We start from the raw sequence: 27,370 nt of genomic DNA, 5'->3' as shown, positions 1-27,370 counted from the left end.
ATTTGAAGCTGAAGTCATGGCTGAAGAGCAACCTCAACGAGTGACCCTAGAAGATTACTCAAGTACATCTGTGCCGCAGTTCTTTACTAGCATTGTGCAGCTGGAGGTTCAAGCACATAATATAACCTATCCACATTCATTAATTTAGTTGATTCAGAACAATTTGTTTCATGGTCTGCCCAACGAAGACTCGTATGCACATCTAGCCACTTATATTAAGATTTGTAACACTGTCAGACTGGCTGGTGTGCCTGAGGATGCTGTTAGATTGAGCTTGTTTTCATTTTTCTTGTCTGGAGAGGAAAAAAGATGGCTCCATTCATTTAAAGGTAGCAGTCTTAAGACTTGGGATGAAGTAGTTGAAAATTTCTTGAAGAAATACTTCCCAGAGTCCAAGACTGCTAAAGGAAAAGTTGCCATCTCATCCTTTCATCAATTTCCAGACGATTCCTTGAGTGAGGCTTTGGAAAGATTTTGTGGGTTACTAAGAAAGACCCTTACTCATGGATTTTTAGAACCAATCCGACTCAATATTTTCATTGACAGGTTAAGGCCATAATCCAAGCAACTTTTAGATGCTTTTGTAGGGGGGAAATAAAATTGAAAGACCCCTGAAGAAGCCATGGAATTGATTGACAATATGGCTGCTAGTGACCATGCAATCTTGCATGATAGATCACACATCCCAACGAAAAGAAGCCTGCTGGAGCTTTCATCACAGGATGCTTTGTTGGCACATAACAAGTTGTTATCCAAGCAACTTGAAGCTTTAACTAAAACATTAACTAAGTTGCCAACTCAATTGCATGCTGGACAACCTTTACCCTCTTTTGTTTTGCGGGTTGCAGGTTGTGTTATATGTGGTGGAGCACATGATTCTGGCTGCTGCATTCCCACAAAAGATATAGCACATGAAGTGAACTATATGGGGAATCAGCCAAGACCAAACTTTAATGCAGGTGGATATTCTGGATTTCAACATGGCCAGCAATATAATTAGCAACAGGGACAATGGAGAACTCACCCTGGTAATCAGTTCAATAAAGACCAGGGTGGGCCATCTAACAGGCCACAACAACAAGGGCCTAGTCTTTATGACAGAATGATGAAGTTGGAAGAGACTCTTTCTCAGTTCATGCAAGTATCTATATCCAATCAAAAGAGCACAGAGTCAGCCATCAAGTGTGACATCCTGGAAATTTCTACCCGGAATTTTTGAAAAACGGTGTATTTTGTATGATTATATATATATAAGTATTATTCAGTGTATATGCATATATGTTCCTGGTAGAAGTAGGAATAGTGGGGGCAAGATACGTGGGTTAGGCTGATTAAGGAAGAGAAATCCATAACTGGAAGGTTATAGGTTAATTCTCAATTAATTAGTCTAAAAATCATCGTTTTGCGTGCGACTTAAAATTTAACAAAACCAACCTCTGAACCATGCTCGGGGCTTTATTCTGACCGTTTCGATATATATATTGCCTACTTTCGAAAACTGGCCCAAACGGGCGTAGAGAAACGCGAGGGACTGGAACCAGAGGAACGACACGCAAACCGAGGCAGGATTTTGGCATTTCAAAAGGTCAGATTTTTCTCTTCATGTGGCTGAGCATGAGTCACATCAAGAGAAAAGTGGGCCTTTTGCTCCACTCAAATAGAGACATGTGGCATAACTTAAAATAAAATAAAAGAGAAAAGCTTTTCTTTTTAACCAAAAAGTTGTTTTCTCTCTCCTCACTCAGCCCAAAATTCAGAAGCTCTCTCTCCCTCTCTCTCACGCAGCTTTCTTCTTCTTTTCTCTCATCCACCATTGTTGTCCAACAAAGCTCCAACCTTTGGTCATCATTTCTGCTCCAAATCGCGAAAGGAAGGCATTTTCGGGGTCGTGAAGCGCATCTCTACGTGTGGGACCTCGAAATTTCAGGTTTGGGTAGATTTCTTTCTCACTTGATTTTCGTGGGTGTTGGGTTTTTGGGAGATATGATGGGTAGTTTTACTTGGTTTATGCTTTGTGATAGTTATTTGTGAAGAGATTTGTTGAAAGCATGTTGAACTTGCCATGTTTGGTGTGAGTTAAGCTTACCCATTCAGTTTTAGGGTTTTTATGATGATGCTTGTGATGTTGATGTGCTGAAATTGCTTATGGAAAACTGTTAGAGAAGAAGGGTAGAGTTAACCTAGGGTTAGAAAGTGAGAATATGGTGTTATGAGTGGAAAAAGAGTGAGGTTTTGAGAGTTGGAAGGTCAAATCTGGATTTAGTGGCATTTGGAGGTTAAAGTGAGTTAATCCTAGCTTGAAATGTCATTTAGGACTTATGAGAAAGCTTGGGCTGTACAAGAGAGAAAAACAAATGACCAAAGTGAACAAAGAGCCATTTCTAGGGTAAAATTGGGTGTTGAGGAGTCAAATTTTGATTCAGTGGAATTTTAGGTGTAAATCCAGTTTGAGCAAGTTTAAATTGATGTTATAGACTTGTGTGAGGTGAGAGTTTGCTCCAAATTTACTTCATTCTCAATTTCACTTCTCAAACCTTGAAAATCCATTAAATTGAGGGGTTTTGTATACCTAGATTTTGTGTTGCTTTGGTCTGAAGCTTGTCCTTGGTTTAGACATGATTGGTACATGATTTGGGACTTGTAGGATGAAATTTAGGCAAAATTGGATGAGGGAAAAAGTGGTTTTCGAAATCTGCACTTTATGCAGAATTTTGCTGTTGAAATGTGCAGCAGAATTTTGTACAAGTGCAGAAAAATGCTTGTGTATGGCTGGTTGTGAAAAGGGTAGTACATATGGGGTTCTGGACATTTTCTAGAAGATCCCAACGGTCAAAATGTAGATTTATGTACTAGAGACTTCCAGTAAAATTTTCGAGTCGATCCAACGGTTAACGAATTGGAACGAAGAAAATGTTACTGGGGTATTTGTATGTGAAAAGCTGTGATTTTGGGTTATGTTTTGGGCAGAGTTTTCTGCCTTTGCCCTGTTTTGCTTGGTTTGTTGGTCCATGATGATTGGATGTGGAATTACCTGGATGTTGTGGAAGCTTGGGAGGATTGATGGGGACCCGACGTTGAGAGGAACGAGGATAAGGGCTACGTGGGAGTGCGTGAGCTCAATTAGAGATGGGCAACAGGGGATGGTGGGTTATACGTGATTTGTGGATGTGGAGAATTGTTTTGCACCATCGCCCGACCGCCACCTAGTACCACATGTGATGGGTACCCCATAATCCTACAAGCTCGAGATGAGGAAGTGTGGAAGGGTGAGACTTCCTTCTTTTATTGTTGACCATAGAGTGGTACCTGGAGATATGTCGCGGGGGTCAGGAGACCTTGGGGACGTCAGGTGGGGTGCTATTGCCCAAAACCAAGCTTGACCAATCCCGACCCAACCCGGGCATAGTCAGTCAGTGAGAACCTGTGATGTACCTAAGCAGGCGAGCTCCTGGCAGTCAACAGATAAAATGAACAAAGACCACAAAGCAAGGAGGCTTGTGTGGTGGCTGGCCAGCTGTCAATCTTGTGTGATATATGGGTTACGGCCTCTGGTAATCGATTACCAAGGGTGGGTAATCGATTACAAGGCTTAAAAATGAAGACAGGAGGCTAAGATGGTCTCTGGTAATCGATTACCAAGGGGGGTAATCAATTACCAAGCTTGAAAACGAGGTCAGGAAGCTAGGAGAGCTTCTGGTAATCGATTACCAAGGGGTGTAATCGATTACCAGGCTTAAAAAGGGAACTGGAAGATTGTGGAGGCCTCTGGTAATCGATTACCAAAGCTGTGTAATCGATTACCAGAGATGAAAAGCCTAAAGATACCCCTTTTACTTGCATGTAGTGGTTATGAGACGCATTGTGTTGCGGTGTAGTTAGATTTTCGTGAAAGTGTCTACCCCTTTCTTTTCTTTCTTGTAGATCGTGATGGCGGCGCAGCTAATCCATGATCGAGTGGAGATGGAGTGCCTAGAGGGAGCTTGGGAGACCCTCGAAGGCAACACGAGGTGCCGATTTCGGGGCACGATTCGATTTACGGCTACTTCATTGCTGCATCCAGATGAACCCGCGCGCACGCTTCAGCGTACTGTGGAGTGGATACTACCCACGCCTACACCATACCGTCTAGTGGAGCCAGTCCAAGTGATCGAGATGACATCATCCGAGGAAGACCCTGAGGAGGACCCCGAGGAGCTACCTCCTGAGCCTGTTGTGGATGCTCTTGACTTTCTAGAGGGTAATGAGGACCCACTCCCTGAGGTGGATGCTCCCGCGGACGTCATGTCGGCATCCGAGGCAGACTCTACGGAGGATAGTGGCCCTGGAGAGATGGCGATCAGTGGAGGCTCTTCATCATAGTAGACAGTTCTATGGACTAGTTTTATATACTTTTTGAGGGTGGGTGTATCTAGGACTGACTGTTAGGTTTACTCTTTTGTTTTTGTACGGGTAGACCTATTGTATAGGAATTTGATGATTGTATACATGTGGCTGAAGCCACCACTGTGGACACCTTTGCTCTGGATGACACTATGTATTTTGTAAAACTCCCATATTTTGGATAGCTTTAAATGATGAATGTACGTATGTTTAATCTTGTTATTTGAAAAGAAAGCATCAGTCAACTTTATTTGCAAAAGAGTTTACCGACCGTATGTTGTTTCATTATTTTCACGTGACGACCTAAAATGATGGCTGGTATACTTTTATTTTGAAAGAGCAACATATTTTAGACGTTATGCGGGATCGGAAAGAAATGACTCCGAATAGAGTTGTGAATTGGCCATTCAGGACTTGATAGTGAGGATTTTCCTTCCGAACCTAATTATTGTGAAAAGAGTAAGAAATGAAAAGGAAAAAGAAGAAAAAAAAATTACCATAGTTCTTGTTATTTAAATCATTACTATTAAACCAGTCATTATTTTGGGGACGCCACATCAAGAATCTAGAAGTCCAGGTGGGACAATTGGCAAAACAACTGGCAAACCGACCGTCAAGCAGCTTTGGAGCCAACACAAAGAAGAATCTTAAGGAGGAGTGCAAGGCTGTTATGACTAGAAGCAAAATGGTGAGCATGAATGAAGCTGAGAAGAGGATAGGTGAAGAAAAACAATAGCTGGTGACTGAACCAACAATTGACCCAGTGGTAGAACCTTTGAGTGAGACTAAGGAAGAAGTGGAAGCAGAAGATGATCGACTGAAGGAGATACCAATAATAGTGAGTGAAAAAGAAATAAGTGAGAAGGAAAAGAAAGAAAAAGAAAAAGAAAATGAAAAAAATGAAAAAGAAAAAGAGAATGAGAGAAAAAAAGAGAAGAAAAAGACCAAGAGTGAGCTGGCTAGAGAAAAGAGAAAGGAGGCAAGTCCAAGCAAAAGGGAGGAGGTGCCATATCCATTGGTACCAACAAAGAAAGACAAGGAATGACATCTGGCTCATTTCCTTGATATCTTTAAGAAATTGGAGATTACCATGCCCTTGATATCTTCAAGCTCCAAAGCTAATCAACTATAGAACATATCAATGAGGACACTCAATGTAAAATTTGTGGTTGCACACACACACCAAAGCTTAAGGCCTATTTTCGTGTTCTAATCAAATCAGTCTTATGAAAGTTGTTCTTTTGTCAAGTCCATCCAAAAACATCTAAATTCATTCGGTATTTGGGAAAGCCCTTCATTGTTTTCTTTCTCAATGTTTCCAAAAAATCCTTTTGTTTTGTTATGATTCCAAAAGTAAGTTTCAAAAACACTGGTTGTTGGTTCTTTCCAAAGCATGTTATGTCCAAGAAAAATTTTCTATTTAATTTGCAAAAAGAGTTATATATAATCTACAATTACACTAACAGAACAAAATATATCAAAGCACACCTAAATCAACCAAAAACACAAACGCACGTAAGTTTCCAAACAAAAATCCAAAACAGTAAATAAGGTAATAAAATACTAAAATTTAATACAAAGTGATAAATGAACATAAAGACAAGTCACGAATTTTTATGATCATGGATGAGGAGCTCAGTCTCCTTAATGATCATGGCTTAGGAGCTTGGTCTCTTCCAATGTAATAATTAAAGGGGTCTACCATCTCTTCATCCTCCTGAAAAAATAAGGATGTCCCCAGCCCATGCAATGATAGCTTTAACAAAACAGATTATTCATTCAAAAAGATAATTCACGAATAAAGACTCAAAAGTAAAGTTCAAAAATATAAGACATAAGATTAAAGTAACTCAAATTAAGACAAAATTTAGAGACACTGGGTTGCCTCCCTGGAGCATTTCTTTACGTCTTTTAAGTTGGACGCCATTGTTATGGCTCAGGTTCCCCTGTTTCATCATCCATAATTTTTCTCTTTTATGTAAGCAATTCCTTCATGAATTTAGCATATTTTGGTATCTGCTCCAATCCTTCTTTATTCTTTTTCTCACCATTATCCTTCAAACCAACCACAGCCCCCCCCCCCCCCCCCCACCTTGTTGTAATTGAATTACATTGTTCCTTTGGGTTAATGATAACGAATGTTGAATCATTCCAAAAACAAAAAATATTAGGAATCTGTGGTATAGAATTAACCTAGGTTGAACTCAAAAGTATGATTCAATATGGTTCCTACATTCATTCACTTATAAACAGAAAAGGGGATTTCTATCGAATAGTTTGTAAGCGACTATAAAGGAATGCGAAAACACACAAAACAGAATTGAAGAAACAGAACAAAACAAAAATAGAATACAAGTAAAGTTTAATAGCATCAATCCAATTCACCAAACCAATGCAAAACAAATTATCACAGTTAATACAAGTGATGTTCAATCAAATGCATTAGAGAAAGTTCAATCGAATCAATCTCTAAATTGTTTGAAATCGCAAATTATGTTGGAAGATCATCCAAACAATCTGTGATTAAATTTCAAAATTAGGAAATGAATCCATAACCTAATCCATTTTCAATCCTAAGCATAATCATAATCATCAAAGTCAAAAATAGGATTGAAGAGAAAGGTGAACATTCACAAAGATTAGAGATACCAAACCATAACTCAAATTCAGCCTTGCATGGAGTGGATCCTTGGATTGATTAATTGTTTAGCCCTCCATGATCATCATTAATGGAAAATCCATGAAATTTTGTGCAAGAAAATGGTAGAATGGAAATGAAAAGAGGAAGAAAATTGAAGAACAGTTGAGAAAAAAAGAGAGAAAAGAGAAAGTTTGCACAACAAGTAACTAATTATGTTTTTTACAAAATGAAGTAACTAACTAACTAACTCCATGACTAACACTGACTAACACTAATGTATAGAGTGACTACTCAGTAGAAATGGATGAGCCTTGATTAGGCCCATCTAATCTACCTAATTAAACTAATTACACAAAATAAAGCCCAAACTCGCAACCCAATTATTCAAGTTTAGAGGCTCTGACTTCCAAGCTTAATTCGACCCTCGAAATGGCAGAATTGGCCAAATCTTACTCATAACAAAATTAAATATCATTTTCTCATCTTTCTAGGGACTACTCACATGTTTAATGTCTTGTTCTATAGTGTCCTCTAGGCCCTGCACAAGGCAGATAGGTCAAGTAAGCACAAAATCTGAAATTTAGCTACAATTCTCAATCAAGCTCAATCATTTGCCTCAGGCCAAAACTGACTTAAGGTGAGAAAATAAAGGTCAAAGAGATATCAATTGAGCTAAGAAGAATAGAAAAATATTAAACTACAAATGCTCAATCAGTTAACTTGTGTTTGCTGAAAAAGATCAACTTCCATGCCCAAACAGTTGTTTTGCCAGTTGTCCAACCTAAACTTCCAGATTTTTAATGGAAGCATCAGTGTTCTTCTGGTTTGAGATGGACACCTACATAAACTGTGTTAGAGTATCTTCCATCTTTGACATTGTATCTGGCTGAGCTTATAGTTGTTGTGGACCCCTATTTGAAGAACCTGCATAAGAGTTGTTAGAAGGACCTGCAAAAGAAGTGTCAGTGGGACCAAAATATGCATTATTATTTTGTGGTCTCCAGCCATAAGGCTGATTTGAACTTGAGCTACCTCTATAGCCTTGGTAGTTTCCTTGGAAGTTCTCTTGAGGTCTGACTTAACTCTTTAAATAATGGGCCTCTTCTTCCTTTTGGCAATCACCAAGTGTTGAATAGTGGCCATTCTAATGGTCACCACCACAAAAGTAACATCTTAAAACTTGTTAAACTTGATGAGCTTAGTGTGTTTTATGTGATCCACCTTGTTGAAATTGTTGAGGAAGTAGGCCTATCTACTTGGTTAAGGCCTCTATTTGCTGAGTCAAGAGTTTGTTCTGAGACAGCATCGCATTCTTAGTATCCAGCTCCATTATACCTTTTCTTTGAATCATAGCCCTATCATGGTGACTCTGATAGTCACTGGCTGGAATGGAGTCAATGATTACAATTGCTTCCTTCGAGCTCTTACACATCATAGTACCCCAGTTGAGGCATCAAGAATCATCTTTGTCTGAGGTTTCAAAACACTGTGGAAAATATGTAGTTGTGTAGCATCATCAAAATTATGGTTTGGGCACCTCCGCAACAAAGCTTTGAATCTCTCCTATGTTTCACAAAGAGGTTCATCAGACCCTTGGGAAAAAGTAGCAATGGCAGATTTTGCACTGATGGACCTTGACGGAGGACGGAAATAACAGGATAATGGAAATACGGAAATAACAAATTTAATGTGTCAAAAATACGTAAAATTATGAAAACAATAATAGCAAATTTAATTAATTCAAGAAAAACATAGGATTGGATTTCTTCATTCATACCTTCAGTATCCTAATAAGATTAATAGATATGAATCATTTTCTAATGCTATTGATGCACACATTAAATTGCCTCGAATCGATCCCTCGCACTCAAGAATCCTAAGAATATTTACTAAATATTGATCCCTCACATATGAAGTAAATACCCCAGCATTACAATTATCTCATGCTATTTGCTATCAAATCATTATGCTTTATTCCTAGCAACATAACGTAAATAGTATATTCATTCAATTCAAATTCTAAGAGTACTTTCTAGTCAAACTTAAAATCCAATTTCATGAAACTAGTGATCAAATAGAATCAAGCATTACGAACAGAATGAAATCACCAATAATGAGTAGAAAAGATTCATACATATATATAATATCTAAAGAGATACATAAGGGTACGAAGATTACATTCAATCCTTTGGAAAAACTAACCGATCATTGCGTAGAGCATAAGATCAACATGAGCAAGGATGAAGGATGTGATCCATAGTTACAACTCTACAGTGTCTGGGCTCCACTTTCCACTTCCTTCTTCCTTCTGTGGTGTTCCTCACATTTTTCTCTGGTTTTTGTTGTCTCTTTCCTCGTCATTTGCATGGCTATTTATAGAAAAAGGTCAAGAGGTGCAGATAAATTTGCCCATGCAAATTTGTTGCTTAGCTTTGAAGGCACAAACTCTCTCAGGCAAGTTGTAGCTCGTCGAGGCAAGTTGATTATATGTGTGAAGAAACTTGAGTAGCCTAAGCCAGCTGGTTGCTAGCCTGGGTGAATAGATCTCTAAAATCTTGGAAAAATGACCATTTTGCCTTTCCTTTTAACTTGGTTTCTGGATCCAAATAACAACCATCGAAACCTACAAAATCATGGATGAATCTTTCATATTTAAACTAAAACATTAGTAAATGTACAATATATATATATATATATATATATATATATATATATATATATATATATATATATATATATATATATATATATAAACAACTAGATTTAAGGGAAGTTTATAAGAAAAACTATTATTTTAATCCCAAAAATAACTAAAATATGGCACTTATCAATGGCTCATTAAGGAAAGTAGTAAGGAGGATTCTAAGGAGAATCTCAATGAGGATATGTGGGATTCTTCCTCACGGGAGTCTCACTGTTAGGGACCTTCTAAACTATTGACCTTTTGTTTCACTATTCTTGCATACAATAATGATGACGACTCTAAGACTCGGTGTTTCCCTTTCTTATGCATATGTATGGGTAGACCTAAGTTCCAGATATTTTGTTGGTACTTGTAGTCATCATCTTTTTATTATGTATTTCGTTTTCAAACTCGTTACATATTGTAATTAAACACCATATATATATATATATATATATATATATATATATATATATATATATATATATATATATATCAGCCGTTTAAGTTTATAGCACTTCTCTTTCTCTTCATTCAAAAAGTGTATGGTTTATAATTGATACGCATCTGTGTTTAGAAAATGATTTATATTTTCATCACAACCTGTATGTATAAAGGAATAAAAAGAAAAAAGAAGTATACTCACGTTTTGTTAAAGTAAAATGTTTCCGCAATTGGATTAATGAATACGTTTAAAACAAAAATCATTTTGTAAAAAGGGAAAAGTGCATGTTTATTCATAATAGATTTTAGGGTGTTGCAAATTCCACAACTAGTGTTAGGTCTGGATGATCCACTAAACTGACCGACCTACCACACCTTAGATTTTGATGTGTGCAAAAGTATAAATTGTTGATAATCTAATGAGTTAATGTTAAGTGCATAGGACTAGCTTCGTAAAAGGGATTAATCGTTGTTATATCAACATCTACAACTCTAGTAAGTCATGTATATGCTTAAAGTGGAAAACATTTTGTTAGGATATATCTAGTGTCCAATGCACTATAAAACCAATTGGTTTTCTCTTGTTGTAGGGTTCAATAAGATTTTGGTTTTCTCTTGTTGGGTTCAAGGGAAAGGTAGAATTTTAGGGAGTTGCATGTGTGTAGTGTTTATACTTGATTCCCTAATAGTGAAAGTTCTAAGGAATCTTAAAACAATTGGATATAGATCCTCTTGAGAACTGAACCAGTATAAATTATGTGTGTGATTCTCTCTTTCTCTAAACCTTAGTTTTATGAATCTATCTTGACAATGGAATTTATGTGTGGGCCATAAAACACTATTTTCTTAGGTTTTTTAATATATTAGTTTCATGTGTTGTTGATCTTTCTTCAACAAGTCTTTTAAGAAAACCTTGATTTGTAAAAGGATATTGATTTAGCTAAATCTAAGAAATAATTGGTAAAATTTAAAATAATCTATTCAACCCCCACCCCCTCTTCTATATTCTCGGTTATTACAACACTTTCAAATGCTTTAGGTACTTGAGACACAATCACCATACCCAACTCATTCATATCTCTGTCATGATTCATGTAAAGAAAAAAATCACTAGGGGGATTAAATTGTGATATAAAATTTTTGCAAGCTTTTTTCGAAAACAAATAGCTATCATATGTTCATTAAAAGCATGAAAACAAAGGTTTTCTAAAACATTATAAGACAAACGACACTTGACAGACTTAAAAACTAGTTTTCATAAAGAAACACAAGCAATTCGCATTCAATATAAAAAGATAAGGAGAAAGAATAGATGCACTCAAGGATTAATATTGGTTTGTCTCAACCACTAATTCTACGTCTAGTTATTGGCAACCTACCAAGTTGCCACTATTAATTTACAAAAGATGCAAGTATTTTCCACTGCCACTTTTGGATCTACAAAAAAATTATCCTCAAGCTTTTTACAACCCAAGTATTATTTCTACGAGGCCACTTTTGGATCTATCCAAATCAACATATTTGTATATGGTTTGGTGCACACAGACAAGGCTAGCATCTTACAGACAAATATCTCACTTAAGCACAATGTCTTTTACTCTTAGGATCTACAAGGTGTTTTTGAGAGCTTTTACAAACTTATAGAATTTACAGAATAGAGCTCTTTGTAAATATTAGAATTGGTTTTCCTTCTTTTGGGCCTTGTATTTTGGAAAAATAAGGAAAACCTATTCTAGTATTTACAAATAAAAGTGGACCCAACTGATGCAATCCTCCCTAGGAAGGGACCAGTCACTAGAGCCATGAGCAAGAAGCTCCAAGAGGATTGAGCTAGAGCTACTGAAGAAGGCCCTAGGGTTCTCATGAACCTTAGGGTAGATTTCTGAGCCCATGGGCCAAGGCTGGGTCCAATTATCTTTGTACATATTAGATTTGGATGTCATTATATTTGGTCATTGTATTTAGGGCTCCATAATATAGGTAGGGTACCCTAGAAATATAGGATTTTTCAGCCCTTGTATTTTAGGGCACCTAGACTAGTTTATGTATTAGGGATAGTTTTGTAATTTCACATGCACTAAGTGAATATTTGAAGTGTGTATTGGGAAATAAATTTAATTGAATTGGTAGAAGCCAATCCAATTAAATTTTAGAGGGGGAGGTGAGCATTTGCTTACTACACACCATTGCCACATCATATAGTCACACTTTGTGCATGTCCTTCATGCTTTACATGCGTCATGACACCTAAACACACTTAGTGGAGAATCTTGGAATTGATCTTGGATTAGGGGGCTGAACCATAACTGAAATTCACTAATCATAATTAGTGAAATTTTGGCTCCAAAATTTGGCTCCACAAATTCAATTCCAAATTCAAGTGAAATTTGAATTGAAATTCAAATTTCCCTCCAATTTTGTGTGACACTTAGGCTATAAATAGAGTTCATGTGTGTGCATTTTTTTCAACTTTGGTCATTTGAAAATTAAACTTCAGATTTCAGATCTCTCTTAGAGCACAAAATTTCGTGCTCTTCTCTTCCTCTCCCTTCATTCATCTCCTTCTTCCTCCAAGCTCTTATCCATGGCCTCCTATGGTGGTGAGCTTCTTCTAGACTCATCTTCTCCTTGAAGTGGCGTCTCCTCTCTCTCTTCCTTCTCCATTCCGATGCCATTCATCTTCCAAGAAGCAAAGGAATCCATTGATGAAGAAGATCCTAGGCCTACAAGCTCCAATGGAGCTTACATCATGTGGTATCAAGAGCATCTTCATCTAGGTGATGTTCTTTTGCTTCCTCTATCTTTTTGTTCGGTGAATTCTCTTTAATTCCTTGTTCTTCATCTTATTCTCCATGTATATCCTCCATTGTCTTGTGGTTTGGTGTTGTTTAGAGTAGATTCAAAAAAAAAAAAACCGATTAAATCTTAGATCTACACTTGTTCTTGCATTTCTATGGTTCAAATTTTGTAGATCTACTCTTGAATCATGCTTTTGTGTTGATTTTAGGTTCTATCATTTTCCATTCATAATATTCTTGTGCTGAACCTTAGATCTAAATTTTCTTCCAAAATATTGATTAGAAAAAAAAACACAAAAATCTAAGTGTAAATCACTTAATCCATGTTGTCTTAGAGTCATGTTTAGTCATAGTAATTGTCATATTATGTTCTAAGAGAGAATAGCCACCACAATTGAGGACTTTTTTTTTGTAATTTTGTAATTGGCAATTTGTTTTGCTTTCAAATTTTGTAACAAAAAGGCCTTTCATTGGAAGTAAGTTGGGAGCCTTCAATACGTCACCCTACTTCCATTTGTGTGTAATAATTTTAGGCAATTTTCCCTTAGGATAGTGAGTGTTTTGTTGGGAACCTTAAATGAGGTCATCCAAACACTCTTAGGACCCGCCTAGTTTGCATTTCTTGCACTTTAATTTCTGGCTTACTTTCATAGCTTATTTCGTTTACCCTTGATGTGCCATCATTTTCTTCTATTTTCTAAACCCTTTTTGCACCATTTTAATTATTGATTGGTCTTAATTGTCAATTAATTAGGCAGTTTTATTATTTGGGCTCATTTAGCTAATTTGATGTTTTTAATCTAATTTCAGGAATTAATGAAACATTGGGCTTAATCCGGATTTTGGTTGTGGACTTGAAGAGGGCAAATAAAGCAGCGCTTACCTTAGTTAATTTCTAATTAGGAAATTTCGCAATTTTATTTTATGTTGTTCAATGTTTATTTCGATTTGGGCCAGAGTATTGTAATAGGGCCCAGTGACTTTGAGTGACTCTTTTTAAATAGCTGCCTTGGGATTCGTGCAGGGGATTCTATTCTGCTATGCTATTTTCATTATTCAGAGCTTTGGTTTTAGGTTTTCACGTTTTTCTGTGCCCTTGTTATAGTTTTCGTTCTTAATGCAAATTTCCATTTTCTGCTTCTAATTACGAGTTCATTCTTGCTTCTTCTTCTACTTTCATTTACGTTTCTGTTCATTTACGTTTCTGTTCATTTACGTTCTTGTTCATTTACGTTTCTGCTTCATGTTTCATTTGCGTTTTCTGTTTGAATCCATGGAAGGCTAGATTTTCTGGTGTTGTTTCCTTTTGAGGACAAAGCCCAACTCTCTTTGAGGTTTCGTTTATAATGTGGTTTCCTGGCAGTTTTCCCTTCACCAGTTATCCCAATTTCGTGAATATTAATCAGTGCACGCTTCGTGTTCGATTAATTGCCTCTAAGCCTAACTTGCGTTCATGCTTAATGGACGAAGGGCTAACTGGTGTATGTGGTGCCTAATCACGTATTGAAAACCCTAAGTTGATTTTCGCTTAGTAAATTGAAATAGGGTTGGATTAAGTGGTTGACTGTTAGGGACGAATTCTCCATAACCCAGGATAAGAGAGTGGCTTCTGAATCAGAGGAAACAACCCGTTTTTAATATAAGTAGTTTCGTATTCCATTTTATTTGTTCTGCTCTTTAATTACCAAACAACCAAACCCCCCCCCCCCCCCCATCGTTACTGTTACTGCAAGTATATTATGAACATTTGGCTTGTCACTGCTCGTTGGAAAACGACCTAGGATCACTTCCTAGTTACTGCATTTTCATGTTTATTTGATTCGGGTATGGCCTCGATCAACCCTCCATTGTCAAACCGCCTAGATAGCTTGCCTTTTACCAATTAGTTTTTACCTTATCTTTCACACCTCTTTTAGTGTTTATTTTGGCTAGTTTCAACCATAGTTTCTTTTACCTTTTGTTTTCAAACCCCCAACAAGAAAGAACCATAACTTAGGAACCAACATGAGTCTTCATTCTTCATCTAGTGTTAATGGTGAGGGTTCTACTCCTAAGGACCCCTTGTATAAGATATTATATGAGTTGAGATCCCTTAAGTTGTGGAAAGAAAAACAAGAGAGAAAAGAAAAAGGTAAAAAAATAGTGGAAGAAATAAGTCAAGATGAGAGAGAGAAAATAAGAGAGGAAGAAAGAAGAAAAATAATGAAAGAAATGAAAAGAGAAAAACATGCCTCCTATAGTAGTCATGACTCTTGCAAGAGTTTAACTGAAGAACTTAGTGACTATTATAGAGAGCGACATAGTTCACATACTAAACATCACTCCCAAATAAGAGAAAAGGATAGAAGGCCTCAAGAGGTTAACATTAGCCTCCCATATTTCCATGGAAAAGATAATGTTGAGGCCTACTTAGATTGGGAAATGAAGGTTGAACAACTTTTTGCTTGCCATCATATTAGCGAAGAGAGAAAAGTTCCATTGGCTACCCTTAGCTTTCAAGGGTATGCCCTCTATTGGTGGACTTCCCTTGTTAGGGAACGAAGGATTCATGGGGATCCTCTAGTAGAGTATTGGAATGATCTTAAGAGTGCCCTTAGGAAGAGGCACATTTCCTCCTACTATGAAAGGGAGCTTATGGACAAGCTCCAAAGGCTTAGACAAGGGAGTATAAGTGTTGAAGAATATAGACAACAAATAGAACTACTCTTTTAAAGAGCTGGACTTAGGGAGGAGGAAAGAACAAGCATAGCTAGGTTCCTTAGTGGGTTTAATATAGAAGTGAGGGACAAGGTTGAACTCCTTCCATATAGGGACCTAGATGAGCTAGTCCAACTTTGTATAAGAGTGGATCAACAACTTAAAAGAAAGCCTTCTTCAAAATCTTATGGCTCTCACTCTTATCCAAGGAAGGACCAAGCCCATGGAATTTTGGGGGCTGCACCTTCAAAACCCAAGGAAGACAAGGGTAAGACCATAGAGAAATACACCCCTAACACTAGTTCCCAAGAAAGGAATAGCAACATTAAATGCTTCAAATGTCTTGGGAGAGGTCACATTGCCTCTCAATGCCCCACAAAGAAAACCATGATCATGACGTGATGCAATCCTACCCCGCAAGGGCATTGGATAGAAGACTCCAAGTAGATTGGGCAGAGATGCAAGAGAAGGCCCTAAGGTTCTCATGAGCCTTAGTGCAGATTTCAGGCCCATAGGCTAAGTATGAGCCCACTTATCTTAGTACATATTAGATTAAGGTTTCATTATTATTGGGCCTTGTATTTAGGGCTCCATAATGTAGGTAAGGTATCCTAGAAATGTAGGATTTTTCAGCCCTTGTATTTTAGGGCACCTAGACTAGTTTTTGTATTAGGGGTAGTTTTGTAATTTCACATGCATTAAATGAATATTTGATGTGTGTGTTGGAAAATAAATTTAATTGAATTGGGAGAAGCCCAATCCAATTAAATTTTAGAGGGGGAGGTGAGCATTTGCTTGCTACACCTCATTGCCACAACATATAGTCGCACTTTGTGCATGTGCTTCATGCTTTACATGCCTCATGCCACCTAAGCATACTTAGTGGAGAATCTTGGACTTGATCTTGAATTAGTTGGCTGAACCATAGCTAAAATTCACTAATCATAATTAGTGAAATTCTGGCTCCAAAGTTTGGCTCCACAAATTCAATTTCAAATTCAAGTGAAATTTGAATAGAAATTCAAATTTCCCTCCAATTTTGTGTGACACTTAGGCTATAAATAGAGGCCTTGTGTGTGCATTTTTTTCAACTTTGATGATTTGAAAATCAAACTTCAGATTTCAGAGCTCTCTTAGAGCACAAAATATTGTGCTCTTCTCTCCCTCTCCCTTCATTCATCTCCTTCTTCCTCCAAGTTCTTATCCATGGCCTCCTATGGTGGTGAGCTTCTTCTAGACTCATCTTCTCCTTGAAGTGGCGTCTCCTCTCTCTCTTCCTTCTTCATTCCGCTGTCATTCATCTTCCAAGAAGCAAAGGAATCCATTGATGAAGAAGATCCTAGGCCTACAAGCTCCAATAGAGCTTACATCATGTGGTATCAAGAGCATCTTCATCTAGGTGATGTTCTTTTGCTTCCTCTATCTTTTTGTTCGGTGAATTCTATTTAATTCCTTGTTCTTCATCTTATTCTCCATATATATCCTCCATTGTCTTGTGGTTTGTTGCTGTTTAAAGTAGATTCAAAAAAAATAAACCGATTAAATCTTAGATCTACACTTGTTCTTACATTTCTATGGTTCAAAGTTTTTAGATCTACTCATGAATCATGTTTTTGTGTTGATTTTAGGCTCTATCATTTTTCATTCATAATATTCTTGTGCTGAACCAGATCTAAATTTTCTTCCAAAATATTGATTAGAAAAAAAACACAAAAATCTAAGTGTAAATCACTTAATCCATGTTGTCTTAGAGTCATGTTTGGTCATAGTAATTGTCACATTATGTTCTAAGTTTGTGTTGAATTTTTATTTTGTTGATTGAATTCTAGATACATTTTTTCATGTATTCTTGTCATTCTTAGCCTATCTTTTAAATTTTGAGTCTAATTCATGCATGTTATTTAGTTCATAACATGTTCTAAATCAATTCCTAGAAGTAGTCTTGTTGTTGAACTCTTTTTTTTTGTTTTCTAAGTTTCCTACATGATTCCCATGATGAAGTTGAGTTGTGGTGCTGAGTTGTGGCTGGATTTGTGAATCAAAATAAGTCTTAATCTCTCTTGAATTTTGTTATTCAAGATAATTGAGCATAAGCAAACACAAATTGCAACTATCCAAGCCTTAAGCAACATACACACTACTCTTGATTTCTAGGTTGAAATCGCTGGTGCTGGCAGCTTGAACATACGAACTTGTATAAATTACTGGGAATTGGTCACTACGTGTTTTGAGCTGAAAGTTTTGCTGAATTTTCTAGACATCTGAAAGAAAATTATGAAAAAGGAACAAAGCTATTTGGATTAAAGGAAAAAATAATAAAAATCACACAAGTTGGCAGAAAAATCAGTGTCTAGGAAAAAAAAGTGAAAGGGAAGTGTGCTTGTTGTTTTGGCTCAAAATTTGTTCTATAATTGGTGCCTATTTTATACCAATCCTAGTTCTGAAATTTCAATTGAAAATTATTGTGAAAACAAGTGCCAAAACTAGAGGTTTCTTGAGTCTTTTGTTTTTTTAGTTTTTCTACTCTACTCTAGAGTCATTCTAGGTTTCTCTTTGAGTCCTAGCTTGCTTTTGTGTGCTTTTCATTGCTTTAATTGTTGAATAATCCTAGAAAATTTGTCCTGTTAAAACTCTATTGGTTTATCTTTCATTTCATTTTTTTTTTCTTTGGTTATTGCTTGTCTCTTTGTTTCCTTGCTTGTGAGTTGCCATATAGGGAATTGGAAAGGAGGATTGGTGTCATCCCTTGAAGAATTTGAGTCAAGAAGCAAGGGGAAAACCACTTTAAGAGCTATTGGACTAAGAAGCACTCCAAATTGAGTGAATCACCAAAGAGAGAACAACCACCAAAATTGAGGACCTTTTTGTAATTTTGTAATTGACTATTTACTTACTTTCATTGCTTTCAAATTTTGTAACAAAAAGGCCTTTCATTGGAAGTAAGTTGGGAGCCTCCAATAGGTCACCTTACTTCCATTTGTGTGTAATAATTTTAGGCAATTTCCCCTTAGGATTGTGAGTGTTTTGTTGGGAACCTTAAATGTGGTCATCCAAACACTCTTAGGATTCGTCTAGTTTAGATTTCTTGCTTACTTTCATAGTTTATTTCCTTTACCTTCCATTGTTAAACCGCCTAGATAACTTGCCTTTTACCAATTAGTTTTTACCTTATCTTTCACACCTCTTTTAGTGTTTATTTTGGCTAGTTTCAACCATAGCTTCTTCTACCTTTTGTTTTCAAACCTCCAACAAGAAAGAACCACAACTTAGGAAACAACATAAGTCTTCCTTCTTCATCTAGTGTTAATGGTGAGGGTTCTACTCCTAAGGACCCCTTGTATAAGATATTAGATGAGTTGAGATCCCTTAAGTTGTGGAAAGAAAAACAAGAGAGAAAAGAAAAAGGAAAAAAAAGAGTGGAAGAAATAAGTCAAGATGAAAAAGAGAAAATAAGGGAAGAAGAAAGAAGGAAAATACTAAAAGAGTTAAGAAAAGAAAAACAAGCCTCCTCTAGTAGTCATAACTCTTGCAAGAGCCTAAGTGAAGAACTTTGTGACTTTTATGAAGGAAGGCATAGGTCACATCTTAGACCTCACTCCCATAGGAGAGAAAAGTAAAGAAAGCCTCAAGAGGCTAACATTAACCTCTCATACTTCCATGGGAAGGACAATGTAGAGGCTAACTTAGATTGGGAAATAAGGGTAAAGCAACAACTTAAAAGGAAGTCTACTTCAAAATTTTATGGCTCTCACTCTTATCCAAAGAAAGACCAAGGTCAAGGCATCTTAGGGGTGACACCTTCTAAGCCCAAAGATTATAATGGGAAGACAATAGAAAAGCAACCCCTTAAGGCTAGTATGCAAGAGAAGACTAGCTCCATGAAGTACTTTAAATGTCTTGGAAGAGGACACATTACTTCTCAATGCCCCACCAAGAAAACCATGATTATGAGGGGCCAAGACATTTATAGTAGCCAAGACGAGGTTACTACTTCACCTTCTTCTAGTGAAAGTGAAGAAGCAAAAGGGGAAGAATCTAGTGAAGAGATCTAGCCCGAAGAAGAAGGACAACCTTTAATGGTTAAGGAGGAGTGTAATGAGGTAAGTGTCTCCTCCAAGAGGTTAGCTAAGAAGGAAAATCATTTTGAAATAAAAACAAATATTAAAGAAATTTCCCGTCTTATACAACCTCCACATTTTCTCCTTTGTAAAAAGACACTTGTTAGCATTGCCACATCTCTTAGGCTTGAGTTTATTCCTCAAGTAAAGGAGTTTTTGGATGAGGGTTTTGTTCGCAAGAGCTTAAATCCTTATGCTTTGTTGGTGCCCAAAATAGGTATTATTAGGCACCAAATCCCTAAAATAGGTGGTATGATGAATGTTTTGAGTGGTGCAACCCTCTTTTGTAAAATCACTTGTGCACCCAACATCTTCATGATTTGTGTACATAGGGACTCATTAGGTAGGTTTGTTCTTATTTTTATTTTTAATACAAACTTAGGTACTCATATGGGACACCTTAGGTTTGTCATACTTTTTGGTAGGAATAATCAACATGAAAATATAGAAAAATGTATGTTTTATTGCATTACTTTTCTTAATTTTTTTAAATAGTGATCAAGAAGTTCCCATGAACCCTAAGAGAATAAAGGTCATTTTTGAATGGCCCACTCCACCAAGCATAAGAAAAATTTGATGGAAGCTTGCTTGTGGGGCTTCTATGGAGGCTGGATCTTTGAGCTTCAATGAGGTCCTTTAATGGTGATTTTCCACCATGGAGATGCAACGGAAGACAAATGAGAAGAGGTGAGAGGAGGCGCCATCCACTAGGGAATAAGCCATGGAAGAAGGAGCTTCACCACCAAGATGAGCCTTGGATAAGAAGCTTGGAGAGGATGCTTCAATGGAGGAAAAGAAAGAGGGAGAGAAAGAGAGAGGGGGGAGCACGAAATTGAAGACAGAAAAAGGCAGAGAAGTTGAACTTTGAGTTGTGTCTCACAAGACTCTCATTCATCAAAGTTACAACAAGTGTTACACATGCTTCTATTTATAGACTAGGTAGCTTCCTTGAGAAGCTTTCTTGAGAAAACTTCCTTGAGAAACTTCTTTGAGAAAACTTCCTTGAGAAGCTAGAGCTTAGCTATACATACCCCTCTCATAACTAAGCTCACCTCCTTGAGAAGCTTCCTTAAGAAGATTCCTAAAGAAGCTAGAGCTTAGCTACACATACCTCTCTAATAGCTAAGCTCACCTCCTTGAGATGAGAAGCTAGAGCTTAGCTACACACCCCCTATAATAGCTAAACTCACCCCCAATGACCAAATACATGAAAATACAAAAAAAAATCCCTACTACAAAGACTACTCAAAATGCCTCAAAATACAAGGCTAAAACCCTATACTACTAGAATGGCCAAAATACAAGGCCCAAACAAAGGAAAAACCTATTTTAATATTTACAAAGATAAGCAGGCTCATACTTAGCTTATGGGCTCGAAATCTACCCTAAGGCTCATGAGAACCTTAGGGCCTTCTCTTGCATCTCTGGTCCAATCTACTTGGAGTCTTCTATCCAATGCCCTTGCGGGGTAGGATTGCATCATGAGGGGCCAATACATTTATAGTAGTCAAGAGGAGACTACTTCTTGCCTTTCCTCTAGTGGAAGTGAAGATGATGTAAGGGGTGAAGCGTCTAGTGAGGAAGTCTACCCCCATGAAGAAGGTGACCTCTTAATGGTTAGAAGGCTCCTTGGAAGTCAATCTTGTGATCTATCTTAATCCCAAAGATAGAACATCTTTCATACAAGATGCAAAATTTTAGATAAAACTTGTTCTCTCATTGTGGATAGTGGATCTTGTTGCAATTGTTGTAGCACAAGATTAGTTTCCAAGTTGAACCTCACTATCATTCCCCACCCAAAACCTTATAAACTTCAATGGCTCAATGAGCAAGGGGAAATGATAGTTAACCAACAAGTGAAGGTACATTTCTCCATTGGGACATATAAGGATGAAGTTAATTATGATATAGTTCCCATGGAGGCAGGACATATTCTTTTAGGAAGGCCGTGGCAATTTGATAGGAAGATCATTTACAATGGCCTAACTAATGAGATGACCCTCACCCATCCTAGCACTAAATTTGTGTTGCATCCTCAAACACCTTCACAAGTGGCCAAAGATCAACTAACTATGAAAGATAAGAGGAATGAGGAAGAAAAACTAGAAAAACAAAAGAAAAAGAAGCATAGTCAGGCCTTGTTTTCAAGAGGGAAAGGATTCCTCCAAGAAGATTGTTAAGAAAGAAAATTGTTTTGCAACAAAAGGTGATATTAAAAGAGCACTCCTTCTTAAACAATCTTTCTACCTTCTCCTATCAAGGGAAACATCCCTTAGCACTGCCATAATTCCTACATTTGAGAACTTACCCCCAAAGGTCCAAGAATTCTTACATGAATTTGGTGATATATTTCCCAAAGAGATACCCCTTGGGCTACCTCCTTTAAGGGGAATAGAACACCAAATAGATTTAGTCCCAGGAGCAAGCCTTTCTAATAGGCTAGCCTATAGGACTAACCCTCAGGAGACTAAGGAGATAGAGTCTCAAGTTAAAGAATTATTGGAGAAGGGTTGGGTAAAAAACAAGAGTGTGATGCCTCTGGAGAAGAATGTGGCATTTACCTGGGGTAAAAAACAAGAGTAAGCCTTTGCTTTGCTCAAAGAAAAGCTTACTAAGGCACCTGTTCTAGTTCTTCCTGACTTTTCTAAAACTTTTGAGCTAGAATGTGATGCCTCTGGAGTGGGAGTTGGAGTTGTATTGTTACAAGGTGGGCACCCTATTGCTTATTTTAGTGAAAAACTTCATAGTGTCTGTCGCAACCTACCCTTTGGCGGGAGGGCGTCGCGAGACTCGCGGGATGCGTGTTCCATGAAAGGAATACGCGCGGAGTCGCCACCAACGTTTATTTGAGGAAAACGTCGGAAAAACCAAAAAAGACGCGATCTACGAACTTTTAAGTGAAAGGTTCGGGAGTTGTATTTACGCACGGGGAAGGTATTAGCACCCCATACGTCTGTCCCAAGGGACGGCAGCCTTTAATCGAATGTGCAAACGTGACTTTGGTTTTTATGTTCCCTTTTATGTCCTTATATCCTTTATACCCTTTTTATATTTTTCCTTTTTTGTGGTCGACAAGGGTGTTTCCCTTTGCTCCTACGTATTCCTCAATTGGGATGAGGAAATCAGACCTACGTAGTTCTTTTGGAACGAAGTGTTTCTTTTTTACTTTAAGAGGTGATCATTTTAAGGCGTTGGACCTTGAAAATGATCCATTTACTTAGTAAGAAATTTAAATGATAAAATTCAAAACCTATTTTTGTGGACGAGCTTGACTAGGCGAGTTGATTTTAGCCTTAGTTTCACCTTAGTTATTAGTCAATTCGATTAAGAATGAGAAATCCCAAAGAGAAAAACGTCCGATTGATTTTCCGCTTTATTTTACTAAAAGATATTTTTTTGATTACTATATTATTATTTTACCTCTTTTTGATTTCCAATGTGGTTACGGCACGACCGAACGGTCGGAATTCATTTTAACCGAAGTTAACGGATAATACAATTCAAACAATCGGTGGAAATTTATTTTATTTTTAGGTTAAGCGAGAAATGACTTAAGTAAAATGGCTTAAGCACGTCAAGAGGGGGTATAAAAAGTAAATGAAACAAGAATAGAAATATACAAAACACAATGTGGACCACCATGGGTACATAGAATGAATCGAAAAAGCTTGGTTCGAGGTACTTACCCGTTGAAGATCGAAGAACGATGAAGAACGAATGAAGAACGTCGAAGAACGGTTGAAACCTTTGCGAAATTCTTCACGGAAAACGTTACGGAAACGTTTCGGAAGCGCCTCGGCTTAGATTTTCTTCACAGAAACAATTTTTCCAAGCAAATTCGAAAGAGAGAGAAGTGCCTAAGGGGCTGAACCCTTTTCTTCTTCACTTCCTCCCCTATTTATAGCAAAATAGGGGAGATGCTTGCCGCCCAGCTCGCCCAGGCGAGCCAGGTTGCTTCCTCCAGAAGCAACAACCTTCTGGAGGAATCTTCTGGAGGGCCCAAGTGGGCCTGGGTGCTATTTGCACCCCCATTTTTACTAAGTACACCCCCCTCTGCTTTTTTTGGTGATTCTTTTTTCGTAAAGTTACGGAAACTTACGAATTTCGTAACGATACTTGTTTTCTTTCCGTAATGTTACGGAACCTTGCGGATTACATAATCATCCCCTTTTTGACTTACGGAATGTTACGGAACCTCACTTAATTATGCAACGATGCCTCCATTTGATTTCCGGTGTGTCACGGAAACTTACGGATTGTGCATCAATATTTTTTTGGTTTTCCGGCATGTCCTGGAATTTCACAAATTGCCTAATGATGGGTGCCAAGCACCTCACAAGGACCAAAGAAAAGTCGCATGTCATCAAGCAAAGGTCCCCGGACGAAATTAGGGTATGACAGTTGCCCCTCTTTACTTGTCTTTTATTGGAAATAAAAGGAAAGTAAAGATAAGACACTAATTTCGTTCCTCTCGATTGACGAGAGTCGTGGGTGACCATAAAATCTCCGCATGCAAATGACTTGTTGTTCCCGAGGGAACAAAAGGTGCAGAAGACGATGTCAGTCTCTGCATGCTATCAAGCGTTCTGTCTTACAGATAGCTAAAGAATGTTTATACGGATCACCACTCGGGTATTTCCTCCCGTCAGCGTGACTCAAAAGTCAGTATGACAGATCTTGTGAGTGCGGAAGATGATGTAAATCTTCGCGTGTCAACGGGCTTATCGGCCGCGATTGACGAAGGGTGCAGAATGACCAAATTTTGTCTCTGCGTGCCATCGGACACGGCTGTGTCTGAATGGCAAAGGGGTGTGGACTGACCAAATTTTGTCTCTGCATGTCATCGGGCCCGCCGCCTCTGGATGACAAAGGGTGCAGAATGACCAATTTTTGTCTCTGCGCGCCATCGGACACGGCTGTGTCTGAATGGCATAGGGGTGCGGAATGACCAAGTTTTGTCTCCGCATGTCATCGGGCCCGCCGCCTCTGGATGACAAAGGGTGCAGAATGACCAATTTTTGTCTCTGTGCGCCATCGGACACGGCTGTGTCTGAATGGCAAAGGGGTGCGGAATGACCAATTTTGTCTCCGCATGTCATCGGGCCCGCCGCCTCTGGATGACAAAGGGTGCAGAATGACCAATTTTTGTCTCTGCGCGCCATCGGACACGGCTGTGTCTGAATGGCAAAGGGGTGCGGAATGACCAAATTTTGTCTCCGCATGTCATCGGGCCCGCCGCCTCTGGATGACAAAAGGGTGCAGAATGACCAATTTTTGTCTCTGCGCGCCATCGGACACGGCTGTGTCTGAATGGCAAAGGGGTGCAGAATGACCAATTTTGTCTCCGCATGTCATCGGGCCCGCCGCCTCTGGATGACAAAGGGTGCAGAATGACCAAATTTTGTCTCTGCGTGTCATCGGACACAACTGTGTCTGAATGGCAAAGGGGTGCGGAATGACCAAATTTTGTCTCCGCGTGTCATCAGGCCCGCCGCCTCTGGATGACAAAAGGGTGCAGAATGACCAAATTTTGTCTCTGCGTGCCATCGAACACGACTGTGTCTGAATGGCAAAGGGGTGCGGAATGACCAAAATTTTGTCTCCGCGTGTCATCGGGCCCGCCGCCTCTGGATGACAAAAGGGTGCAAAATGACCAATTTTTGTCTCTGCGTGCCATCGGACACGGCTGTGTCTGAATGGCAAAGGGGTGCGGAATGACCAAATTTTGTCTCCGCATGTCACATGACCTCAGGGTCAGTATGACAGATCTTGTGGGGCGGCCGACAAAAGCAACGCTCTTGCTCCTACGTATCCTCCAATGAGGAACTCAAACCTACGTAGTTCTAGATAACTTGTGAGACTTGAAAAAGTCTCGACCGGAAGATGTTGACATCTTCGGAAAGGGTGCAAATGACCACACTGGCCTTTGCTCATCAATCACACTTGGGGTCACTGAATGACGAGGTGCGGATAACCGTAAGGTGTCTCCGCGGGTTACCAGCTCTTGGGTCATGACAGCAAAAGGTGGTGTGGTCGACAAAAGCAAGGCTCTTGCTCCTACGTATCCTCCAATGAGGAACTCAGACCTACGTAGTTCTGGATAACTTGTGAGACTTAAAAAGTCTTGGTGTTTTCTCCACTAAAATGCAAACATGCTTTAGTAAAGAGACAAATATTCCAGCTGATTAGAGCAGCATATGCTTTTTTGAGTGAAAAACAACGCGTCTACCGGGGATGGAAAGTCTGCTGATGAAATCCCCCATAACCATAAATGAGATTTTGGATGTTAGCATTTTGTTTCTAAATGACCATTTAGAGGAAACACTGGGTTCGACAAAAATAGAAGAAAATCACTCGAAGTGTATCAATCTCGCACAGGTAAGTGTTTCATCCTAATTCCGAACCATAGATATGTCATGACTTGACTTTGCAAATTATTTCCTATCAAATCAAAAATTACATGCGTGATCATGGATCAATAGGACTTCCCTTGGGAATGGGTTCTTTTAGTGGGTTTTTCGGCTTTTGTGTGTTTTTGGCTTTTGATTTTTTGTTGGCTTTTTCTTTTTCTGTTTTTGTTTGACGCGAGGCGAACAAGTCACCAACGCACAGGATTTTGGTTGGTAATCAAAGGGAGAAAACCACTTTTAGGTTATGGTTTCCATTTCTTTCTTTTGTTCATTTGGTGACAATTCTGTATTTGTTCAGATATTGTCTGGTCCAGAGACCTCTCTGCACATTTCTTCTGTTTTCTTTCGATCCTTGATCAGGAGCTTTCTTTCCTTCTTCTCCTTCTCTTTTTTCTTTCTCCCATTCTTTGATTGGGAATTTCCTTTCTTTTCTTTTTGCTTTCTCCCACCCTTTGATTGGGAATTTCCTTTCCTCTCTTTTTTCCTTTGATTGGAAATTTTCCTTCTCTCCCTTTTTTTTTGCTTCCGAGGGTAAGGATTGACATTCTCACCTTGGGTCAAGGTTTATGGTGAGTCAGGATTTTGGCTCAAAGCTTGTAGAATGGCTAGACATGATACATGTCGGGGTTTGGTTTGGCTCAAGGATAAAAGGGATGCCCCACATTATTTCCATGACACAAATGCAAAAATGATGATTTGGAAATTTTATGCAAAACTGGTCATGCATGCACCTATGTGGACGCTCAAGTGTCAAATTTTTATGGTCATGTGATGCTAGGGCTCAGGATTCATTTCCTCTATTTTAAATCAACCCAATGTTTCCAAAATATGTTCTTTTATCAATTTGTGCATTCATCCGAGTCCATTTCGGGCGTCCGGGGAAATTTCACAGCATTCACCCTTCAGGTGTAGACACATTTTCCAAAAATTGGTTATGATCAATGAATTTTTTTTTTTTTTCAAAGAAAAGTTGGAAATTATCTCTTTTCAAAAGCATGTCGGTTTTCAGCTAGACAACTTATTTTTCTCTATTTCCCATTTTTTCTTACTTGCTTTCTTTTTCCTTATTTGCTCTCTTTTTCTTTACTTGCTCTCTTCTTTTCTCATTTGCTCTCTTTACCATTTCATTTTTTTTCTTTTATATTTTTATTTTTATCATGATTTTTGTTTGTTTTATATATATTTTTTGGACGATGTTC

Source organism: Glycine max, chromosome 14, assembly GCF_000004515.6.
Source record: "Glycine max cultivar Williams 82 chromosome 14, Glycine_max_v4.0, whole genome shotgun sequence".
NCBI classification, from domain to species: Eukaryota; Viridiplantae; Streptophyta; class Magnoliopsida; order Fabales; family Fabaceae; genus Glycine; species Glycine max.
This window is presented reverse-complemented; position numbering follows the sequence as displayed.